The following is an 11032-nucleotide window of genomic DNA, read 5'->3' on the forward strand; positions in this document are numbered from 1 at the left end:
ACATTGAACTACAATTCCAGCTTTTAAAAAAAAATTATTTATTTATTTATTTATTTATTTATTTATTTATGGGAGGGTACCAGGGATCAAATTCAGGACCTTGTGTTTGCAAGTCAGATGTGCTGCTGCTGAGCTAAATCCCCAGCTATGTTTTTATTTTTTATTTTGAGACAAGTTCTTCACAAGTTGCTAAGGTGCCCAGGCTGGGCTCAAACTTGCAGTCCTCCTAAGTCATCCTCTTAGAATGCTGGGATTACAGGTATGTACCTCAATGTCTATCTCTAATTTCCTCATTTATTGACATGAAAAATCTAATTCTCTTTTATGACTAAAATTTGTGTCAAATTCTAAGTGTACCTTGTTGAGTTAATCCTCATAATTCTCTGAAGAAGGTACTATAATCACTGTTTTATCAGTGAGAAACTGTTGCTTGAGAAGGTTAGTAAGCTTTCCCGTAGCTGTGTAAGATGATAGTGGATTCAAACCCCAGTGGTCTGAGTCCAGCTTTGGTGCATTGTCACTCAGTCACACCAGCCTGTGGTACTTCTATTTTAGGTCAATGTTAGATGGTACTCAAGAGGAGAGGTGCAGAGCAACCTGGTAGTAATTGTGTAGAGGAGATTAAACATTAGCTTGAAGTAGGATTAAACAGAGTCTAAAACTGAGTCTATTCTTGTCATTCCATGAGGCTGTCTCCACATTCCTTGTTACCATCTTCCCTCATTGGACAACTGGTCTCACTGCTTGTGGGCTCTCCCTGGTTTCATGCAGTACATCTTCCACCCTGTTGTCCATACCCCAGTTAAATTCCATGTAACTGCATAAAGTTCTGAAACGGATTCTAATACTTAAAATGACTTCTTATTACTTAATTCATATTGATAAGAAATGATGTTTTCCTTCATTTAAACCCTTCTCTAGGGAAACATTCAAAATATTAACCTCTAAAATACAGATATTGACTAGTCAGAAGAAATGTTGGCATGCCTAGTAATGAAGGGCAACTGAAAATAATTGTTTCAAGTATATGCATATGTCTTTGTTGATTAACAGCCCTGCCTGTATTTTCATGTAGTTCTTTCGACACTGCTGTTCTTTAATTAATTAATACACTTAGTGAATATTCATTGTGTCAGGCATTCTGCTAGGGATCCGATGGTGAGCTAAGCTAAATCTAACTCTTGGTTTCCTGGAGCTTTGGCCCTTGGGGACAGTGGATGCACCTGTACTTCTGTGACTCTGAGTGGGCAGCTGGGCCTACCTCTGGCCTGTGTTCTAGGGGCCAGCCCAACAGTTCTCTGGGTCCTTCCTATCTGCTAGTCTGGTATGAGGGTTTTGGAGAGCCAAGTGCTCTCTCTTTCTCTCTCCCTCTCTCCTTATGTCACTCTGATTCTCACTTTCTCATGCTAACTGTTGCTACCTTTCCCTCCTCCCTATTCCCATTTCTCAATGCACTGCTAAACACCCATTCAGAGTAAGTCTGGGAGCTCTTTCTTTAACCTCAGGTCAAGTTATGTTCTCTAGTTGTGATTTATTAAAGAGTCACACATTTGTGATTGTATTATGTTTGCATGTAATAATGAAATTAGTTTTTTTCATTTAGCTAGTTATTCTATTGAGTACAGTCATTCTTGGATACATTTTAAGAAACTGGTTCTAGAATCCCACATGGCTACCAAAATTTGTGCATGCCTGGGTTCTTTATGTAAAATTGCATAACATTTGCATATAACTTACACATAACCATAATTAGACTTTAAATCATCTCTAGATTACTTATAATACACAGTGCAATGTAAATGCTATGTAAGTGCTTGTTATATTCTATAGAGAATAATGGCAAGAAAAGTGTCTATATATGTTGAGTATAGATACAGTTTTTTCCAAATATTTTTGATTCATAGTTGATTGAATCTGTGGCTGTAGAACCCACTAACATGGACGAAAGACTATGTACTTTATGGTTCATAACTTGAAAAGGAAATTAAATGCCAATTCCTTAAAAATTTCAGGCTATTATTCCAGGGATAAAATTTTAGGGTCAATGAATTTGCTTATTTTGGGGTCATATTTCTTGAATTTATCTCTGTATTCTTATCTTCTACTCTGTTACTCCTCCGTGTATTACAATTTGATATTCACCCCTATTGAAATAGTTCTTATTAACATTATCAATGAGTTTTTAATTGCAAATTTAACAGCTAATATTTCAGGTTTCAAATGAAATAACTCACTCTAAATTACAGAAATTTAAAGTTCTTATACCATTATTCATGACTCCTCAAACTTATGCCCTAACCTATTTTTCATCTGTTTAAAATCTTTTTCCTTCTTCATATATTTTATTACTTTATTGTCCTTTTTTCCAGAACTTTGTGGTACCATTTATCAACTTCTCTCTATAATGGTTTTAAACTTCTAACTTCTCAAACCCATCCAGACTGTCTTAGAAGCTCTCCTACATGCTAGGCAACAGGAGGGCAGGGGGTGTGGAAACCTTTGATTTACCAATATATTCAATATTGAGCATCATCCTTCATTTGCCACTCTATTTGGATTTCTCTTAAGCTTAATTCCAAACACCAATCAAATCAAGGTTGAGAGTCACAGTCCTAGAACCGATGTGATGACCAAATACGTCTGGTGAAATATTTTAGTGTAGGATTCTATACTCACGAGTCATAGTAATAGTAACATCCCTTTCCTATTCTATGTGAAAGCCTATCAGTTCTTACTTTACTTGTATGTGGGCCAGCTCCTCCCTGCTAAGGAAGAAGAGAGATTAATAATAATCAAAGATACGTTAACAATCTACAATGAGGGAAGAGATGCCTGCAATGGAAGACTTTTTTTTACTGTAAAAGTCTGACTTACAAGGGCCTTGAAGTGTTTTTAAAAGTCTTTGTAGATAGGGAGGGGTGGAGGAGTTGAAGGGAGGGAAGGGGAATGGGGAAAAAAATAAGAGCCAAGATGGATTATGCAAAGGTGCAAATTTCTAATGATGAATGTCACTATATTGTATACCTTAAATGTATCAATTAATTTTTAAAAAGTTGTTCAAATAAAGTATTTTGGAAGGAAAATACATTAAAACACCAATTTTAAAGAAGATAATCACATTCTTGTATACTGTAAAGAAAAATCTATTCATTTTTTCCACAAAACCATGGCTTATAGAAATTGTTATAACTGGGCTGGGGGTTTAGCTCAGTGGTTCCGCCACCTGCCTCGCAAGTGCAAGGACCGAGTTTGATCCCCAGTACCAAAAAAAAAGAAATTGTTATAACTAATATTATTCAAAGAGTAATAGTTTTACCGTGAACAATAACTGAGACAATGCTTTCTTTGGTATATTGGCCCTCTGTTTATTAGTTTTTAATTTTCATTGCACAATGTTTCCATTCTGCTAGACCCTACTCTGCAGGAGATGGTAGCACATCAAAGGTCAGGGCCAGACTATTCAGGGCAGAGACCTCTTGGGCACATTGCTATGTTAATTGCTGTGAGTAAAGATTTTTCGAAGAAAACTAACTATCAATCTTTTCAAAAAGCACCGTCTAGCTAATAGACGATGGTAGGATCAGTGAACTGTATTGACTGGGGAAAAATTAAAATCTAGTAATTCTAATGGACTGAAGAGAATCAGGGCACACAGCTTGTAAGAACTGTTCCAATGCCCTGTTTCTTATGGTGCTAATAAGCTTTATTATGACAAGTTTGCACACTGCACATGCCTAAAAAGTATGTTGTTGCATAGTTTCCTAAGAACTGTTTATAGGTTATTTAAAAAAAGATAATCTTCCAGTAATACTTTAGAAGACAAATCATCCCAATGTAGTTACTTTTTCATAAACCCATGAAGTGGAAGAAATGGCAAAATAAACTTGATGAACAACTGGAGTTTTCAGTATATGTGTGTTTATAATTTCAAAGTTCCCTTTAGCTTGGCAGATGCATTTAATTTAAATCAGTGGATTAGAAAATAAAACAATGCAAATTGCTCTTCATAAGAAAATGTATGCAAGCTCTAATGGTTATGACCACTTTTCAGAAACATTCTGACTAAATCACCTCACCTTTTGTTCTCTGACTCTCATGGGGAAGATCTCTGGCTTTTATTTTCGTATTAAAATCCAGCATTTTAATTCTTCTTGCATTTGAATTCTCTTTTCAAATTAATTCATAAACCATTTTTTCCTAAAAAAATAAACATTAAATATATTCTATACATTTAAATCCAGCTGAAATTCAAAAGCACCGTGAAAGTGATGTCATCCTTACATGTTTGCCAGCCCACTGAGACGCTGAGAGATCTAGCTATGATGCAATCCCATTTGGTCTTCATGCCTCTCCTTCCACTTGACCCAAGGAACTTCTTAGGCCTCTCTGATGTGTATCCTCATATCTTCCTATTTTAGGGCAGCATATTTTTCAGCTAGCGTTGTAACCTATTTGATTTATAATTAATTTTGTTAACACTTGGATTCCAATGATAATATTTAAATTTCTACACATATTGTTGCTAATGTCCCAAGAACAAAGGGCCATACAATATCCCTAGGATTATTTATGCTATACTTTTCTTTATCAAGTAAAATATGTCCATTTGAAGAGTAGGTTTTTGGAGAAAAGAGGGGATGAAATAAATGTTTATTTTGAGATTCTGTACCAGCCTTCATTCAAATACATCAGTGCTAGCAACGTTGCCAATATAAGCACTTCCCAGCCCTCTCAGGTACTAGGGAGAGTGAGGAGGTTCAGAAAGATGGTAGGGAAAATACTCTGAGCTGGGTGAAAACTATGAAAAAACAGTGTAAATATCTAGCTATTTTCTAAGAGAATCGCCATCATTTATTCCTTTTTAAAATTTAATAGTAACTGTCCCAAATGCAGGGGTGCAGGAATTATTTTTTGTTGCAAGGTGACTGTAGAGTATTCAAATTGTTTTGCATTTTATTTTAAAGTTTTATTATTGTTACAGCAAGGTGGGACAGCTCAGCGGAATAGCGAAGTGTTACAATTCTGTGTTACAAGCAAGTATTACTGCTTTCGGATCGTCTCCAGAGACCAAGAAAGCAAGGGCAGCACTCAGAGGGATGGAGCGATCCAAACTTTATTACGCCTGTGGGCTCAGTGGAGTTCATACTCTGAAGTCTGAGCCCCGAACAGGAATGAAAGCAACCTTATACAAAGATCTACTGGGTAGTGAGTGGGGTGGGCCCACCTACCAGGCATGCATGCTCATTTAAATGCATAGGCGGAGTTAACAGAACATTCTTGAAACTTTAGCTGAAAACATCGTCCAGCACTAACAGTTACATTGCTTGAACAGAATATTTAATGGCGAGAACATGGGGGAGGGAGGACTGCCCTGTTATGCATTATTTCCTAATCATTAGGAGACATCGATTCACTTCTTAAAATTATTATCATGCTTGACTTCTGCATTTTAATCGTATTTTACTGGTTTGTAAGTGCCACTATACTTCTTTTAAGCATTATGTGAGGTAGACTTAGACATTTGAGAAAAAATATGAGAAACTGAAACAGTGGTCTGTTTTCTTGTTTTTCCTTAGCCGTTTTTATGCCTTCAGAGAAGTTGCTTGATACAGGAAGATCCCATTGTAAAAAAATAATGCTTACATTAACTTTATAGTATTTTAGAATTTCATTGAAAATATCTCAATTATATCACCATTAAAGGCATTTCATTTTCTATGTTACAAAGATCAAACCCAAAGTTCTTTGTACTTTTCACATCAAGAAAAATATTTAAATAGGGTTAGTAACTGGTAAAGTCAATGACATGTATGTTTTAAAAAGAAAAAAAAATCATGACCTGGTTCCCACTGATTTCCCCTTTTAATTCCGAGAGTCAGATACTGGTAATTGATAGAATGAACATTTCCTTTTTTTAAACTCCATTTTCATTTGCAAAGAAAATTAAACTTAAATAAAATTATTGTTTGAAATAATCCTCATTGTATAGTAAATGGGGCCATAAACACATTTAAAAAAAAAAAACAGCATTAAGTGATTCTGGTAAATTGGATTTCACAGTATATAATTTTATAGAATTTATATTTGCACCCACAAGAAGTATAAATTCAAGGTGGATTTATCACAAAGCTGATGAAGTTCCTTAAGCCTTAGGATTTCTTAATGATACAATCCCCTTCCAAGGCTGTGTCCCATGGTTCATACTAGGAGATAATATCCTCCCTTTTCACTAGTCTCACATTTTCTATCTTATAGCATTTGTGCAGAGTATATCCTCTTCTTTTACTTCCCAGAAGACATTAAAATTTTTCTCAATTTGTGATTATGTATTTTACTTTAAAAATCAACTTTACTAAAGTATAAATTGCATATAATGGATGACATAAAACTTAATTTTACTATATTGACACATGTGTATACGCATGTAACTGTGACCTCAATTAAAATACACATGTTCATCATTTGGAAAGTTCTATCTTACACATTTGTCTGCAATGATACTCCTGCCTCAGGCAAACGATGTAATTTTTTGTCACCATTTTAGTTTGCTAATTTTAGAATGTCATATAAATAGAATAATACAGTATGTACTCTTTTGTGTTTGGCCCTTTACAATTCAGCTTGGTGTCTTTAAGCTTCATTATTCTGATGGAATACATCTGTAATTTATTCCTTTTTAGTGCCGAATGTTATTCTCTTATATTTGTTTATTCATTCACTAGTCAATACACAGTTTATCCTTAGTTTTTGACTGATATTCATTAGAACTCCTGTGAATATTGCTTACAAGTTTATGTGTGGATATGTTTTTATTTCTCCTGAATAAAGAGCTAGAAGCATAACTGCTGGGTCATATGATAAGAATTTATTTGCATATATGGGATATGATCATTGTGAATGCTTAATTTTTAAAACTTATTTCAGTACAAGACACAGTGCCACTAATCTCTGATAAAATACTCTCTTCACTTTGAACACAATTATCTTATCCTTCTTGCTACTTTCTGAAGCAGTTCTGAAAGTCCTCTTTTACAGGTGTCTTTATTTGTTCTGTCCTGGCTGGCTTGATGTTCCAAATCAATTCAAAATGGTTACTTATCATGGCCATTTTGACTTTGAGGAAGAGCCAGAAGTTACACAGTGTCAGGTCAAGTGAATAAGGTGGATGAGGACGCACCGTAATGTTTTTATGAGCCTGTCTTTCCATTGGATAGCACTTGATAGTAGCATTCATTGTAATTTTGATTATACTTCATAATGACACACAGGAAAGCAGACTTTCAGAATTGCTTCAGAAAGTTGCAAGATGTGTTCAAAGCAAGGAGGAATATTTTGAGGCAGGTGAATGGCAATGTGTCTTTTATTGTAATACAGTTTTAAATTTAAAGGCATGCCTTTTTTTTTATACCAGGAATTGAACTCAGGGCCTTGCACTTGCAAGGCAGGCGCTGTGCTGCTGAGTTATATCCCCGGCCCTACATACCATTTTTTAATCAGCCTTTGTAAAGGAATATATTTTGCAAAGTGACTAAGTTTTACACTTCACCAGCAATGTACAGATATCACATTTCCCCACATCCTAATCAACTCTTTAAATTTTAGCCTCCTTTTCCAGTGTGAAGAGAATTATGATGTTAATTTGCCTTTCCCTGATGACTGACAATGTTGACTGCCTTTCATATACTCATATTGGGCATCTGTATATATATTTTTGGTGAACTGTCTGCTCAAATAGTTTTTTCCAGTTTTTGGCATTATTTATAATAATTTATAATACTGTTCATAAAATAATACTATATATAATACTGCTTATAATAAATACTGTTTATAATAATCTATAAGAATTTCATGTATATTGTGGATACATGTCCTTTGTTAGATATGTTTTGCAAATATTTCCTTTGGTTTATGATTTGTTCTATTCCTTTCTTCTCTTCAACTTTTAAAAAGATAATTTTTGTCTTTTAGCTTTTCTATAACTATAAAAATAGCAAGATTTGGTGGAAATTTCGAAAAGATGATCACCTGCAAAAATTTGATTAAATTGTGTCGAATCACCCGCGAACCAGGGAGAAGGACCGCGACCAAGTTTTTCCGCCAGAATGTCACTTCCGGACACAAACTCCCTCCCCCAGAAGTGGGGCCTGATGTAAACAGCAGAGCCGGGCACTAAAGCCCGGAGGTCCGGCAAAGAAGTTAAGAGTAGAGGAAGAAATCACTCGGGGACTGAAGTTCTAAGACTTGGAGAGGAGACCTCAGGACTCTTCCCATTATCCTGTTGTGTCCAGGGGAGAAATCCCGAACCATGACTCAGCAGCCACTTCAAGGGGTCAACAGCCTGCGTTTCAACCAAGACCAAAGCTGCTTTTGCTGTGCCATGGAGACAGGTGTGCGTATCTACAGTGTAGAGCCACTGATGGAGAAGGGGCATCTGGACCATGAGCAGGTGGGCAGCATGGGCCTGGTAGAGATGCTGCACCTCTCCAACCTACTGGCCCTGGTGGGCAGTGGTATCAGTCCCAAGTTCTTCGAGATCTCAGTGCTGATCTGGGATGATGCCCGGGAAGGCAAGGACTCTAAGGACAAGCTGGTGCTGGAATTCACCTTCACCAAACCAGTGCTGGCTGTGCCCATGCGCCATGACAAGATCGTGATCGTGCTGAGGAACCGCTTATATGTGTACTCCTTCCCCGACAATCCCCGAAAGCTATTTGAGTTTGACACTCGGGACAACCCCAAAGGGCTCTGTGATCTCTGTCCCAGCCTAGAGAAGGAACTGCTCGTGTTTCCAGGACACAGGTGTGGAAGTCTGCAACTTGTGGACCTGGCGAGCACAAAGCCTGGCACTTCATCTGCTCCATTCACTATCAGTGCACATCAGAGTGATGTGGCCTGTGTGTCTCTGAACCAGCTAGGCACTGTGGTGGCCTCGCCTTCCCAGAAGGGAACCCTCATTGGCCTTTTTGACACCCAGTCCAAGGAGAAACTAGTGGAGCTGCGCCGAGGCACTGACCCTGCCACTCTATACTGCATTAACTTCAGCCATGACTCCTCCTTCCTCTGCGCTTCCAGTGATAAGGGCACTGTGCATATCTTTGGTCTCAAGGATACCCGCCTCAACTGCCACTCTGTGCTGGCTCTCGTGGGCAAGGTGGGGCCTATGATTGGGCGGTACGTGGACTTTCAGTGGAGCCTGGCAAGCTTCACTGTGCCTGCTGAGTCGACTTGCATCAGCGCCTTCCGTCGAAATACTTCCAAAAAACGTCAACTCTGTAATTGCCATCTGCGTAGTTGGAACCTTCCACAAATATGTCTTCACTCCCGATGGAAACTGCAACAGAGAGGCTTTCGACCTGTACCTTGACATCTGTGACAATGATGACTTTTAAGGATCCTGGCGGCTGTGCTAGGAACCTACAGTAACAGATAACAGGGTTGAGCCTTGGGTATGGGAAAGTGCTGTGGAAGCCACCAGCTAGCAAGCACTAAAGAGGCTTGTGTCTACTTTCCACTCAGCAAAGCTATGTCTAAACGAACAGCTCACTTCCCTCAAGCACTTTTTAATGATTGTATGCTGGAAGAGCTAGGCCACGGATCCAGGGAGGTAGTAGATCCCTGGGGCCCCGAACCTGGAGAACATAGCCAGGGACCCAGAGAAAGTATCCTAACCCTACCTTGAGATTTAAAAACGCTTACCAGGAGAGATGATTTCTGATGTGATGAATATGAAAAAAAGGTCCCTAATGGCATTTATGGCTTGACCTAAAAAAAAAAAAGTTGTGTTGAATCTATGTAATAATTTAGGCAGCATTTGTCAGCTATAAAATATTGATATAAAATATTTATTAATACATTAGTAATTATTAATGAAACATTATCAAATAATTTATTATATTATTATTATTTAATCCATGAATGTAGTTTATTAGAATATTTACTTTGAATTGTTTTGTTTTAAAAAAATACAAAACTTTACCACTTATTTTACAATTCTTGTATAGCACTCCTTAAATTATACCTATTTTACTTTATGCTATCTTAAATATGTTAAAAATATTTGTAATTATTGCTGAGATATAGAAATAATTTTTTTTTATTGGCTTTGTGTTCTGCAACTTGCAAAAAGTTATATCCTAATTCTACTAAGATTTAAAAATATACTTAGAATTTTCTATGCAGACATTAGTCAGGTCACTATCAGTAGATACAGTTTAACTTGGTCTCTAAGCCTTTTTTTTGGTTCCCTTTTATAATGCCTAGGACCTTCAGTACAATACTGAATTGAAGCCATGCAAGCAGCAACCCAAGCCTTATTCTCAATTTTAGAAAAAAGGCATGCAGTCTTTCACCACCAAGTAAAATTCTTACAGAATTTTTTCATAGATGCTCTTCATTAGGTTGTGGTTGTGTCATTCTGCTCAAATTTTACTGGTGCTTTTTGTCATAAGTGTTTTATTTTTCCCAAGTATCTTATATACCTCTATTAAAAAAATCAAATGAGTTTAATCTTAATTCCAATAACATGGTACATTATATTGGTTGATTTTTTTTTTGTACTGGGGATCGAACTCAGGACCTTATGCTTACAAGGCAGGCACAGTGCCACTGAACTAAATCCCTGGCCCTATATTCATTGATTTTTAAAGTTGAATCAGCCTTGTATTCTTACAGTAAACCTTAGTTTATTATGTGAGATGCTTTTTAAAACTTTTGCTTTTTATAAGCTAATGCTTAGTTAAGGAATTTTACGCTTATTTTCCTGAAGAATGTTGGTAATTTTTTAGTTTTGTAATGTCTTTGTCTGGTATGGATATTATGATAATCCTGATTATATAAAATAATTTTAGAGGTATTCCCTGTTTTATTTTTTGAAAGTATTTGTATAAGATTGCTCTTCTTTCTCCTGTGTTTGGCACAATTCAGTATTGAGTCCATTGAGGGTTTTTTTTCATAGAAACAGCTTTTAACTTTGAATTCATCTTTAAAAACTGGATATAAAACAGTTCATATTTTGTATTTTTCTTGATTCATC

The 11032-nt window shown here is 36.5% G+C and overlaps 1 pseudogene; it reads left to right on the forward strand.

Annotated features, from left to right (window-relative positions):
• The first annotated feature begins 7997 nt into the window (after positions 1 to 7997).
• On the forward strand, positions 7998 to 9751 carry LOC101726432 (WD repeat domain phosphoinositide-interacting protein 4 pseudogene; annotated as a pseudogene).
• The last annotated feature ends 1281 nt before the right edge of the window (positions 9752 to 11032 follow it).

This window comes from Heterocephalus glaber, unplaced genomic scaffold, assembly GCF_053883595.1.
Source record: "Heterocephalus glaber isolate CG9 unplaced genomic scaffold, H.glaber_assembly_v1.0 deba00001586, whole genome shotgun sequence".
Taxonomy (NCBI): domain Eukaryota; kingdom Metazoa; phylum Chordata; class Mammalia; order Rodentia; family Bathyergidae; genus Heterocephalus; species Heterocephalus glaber.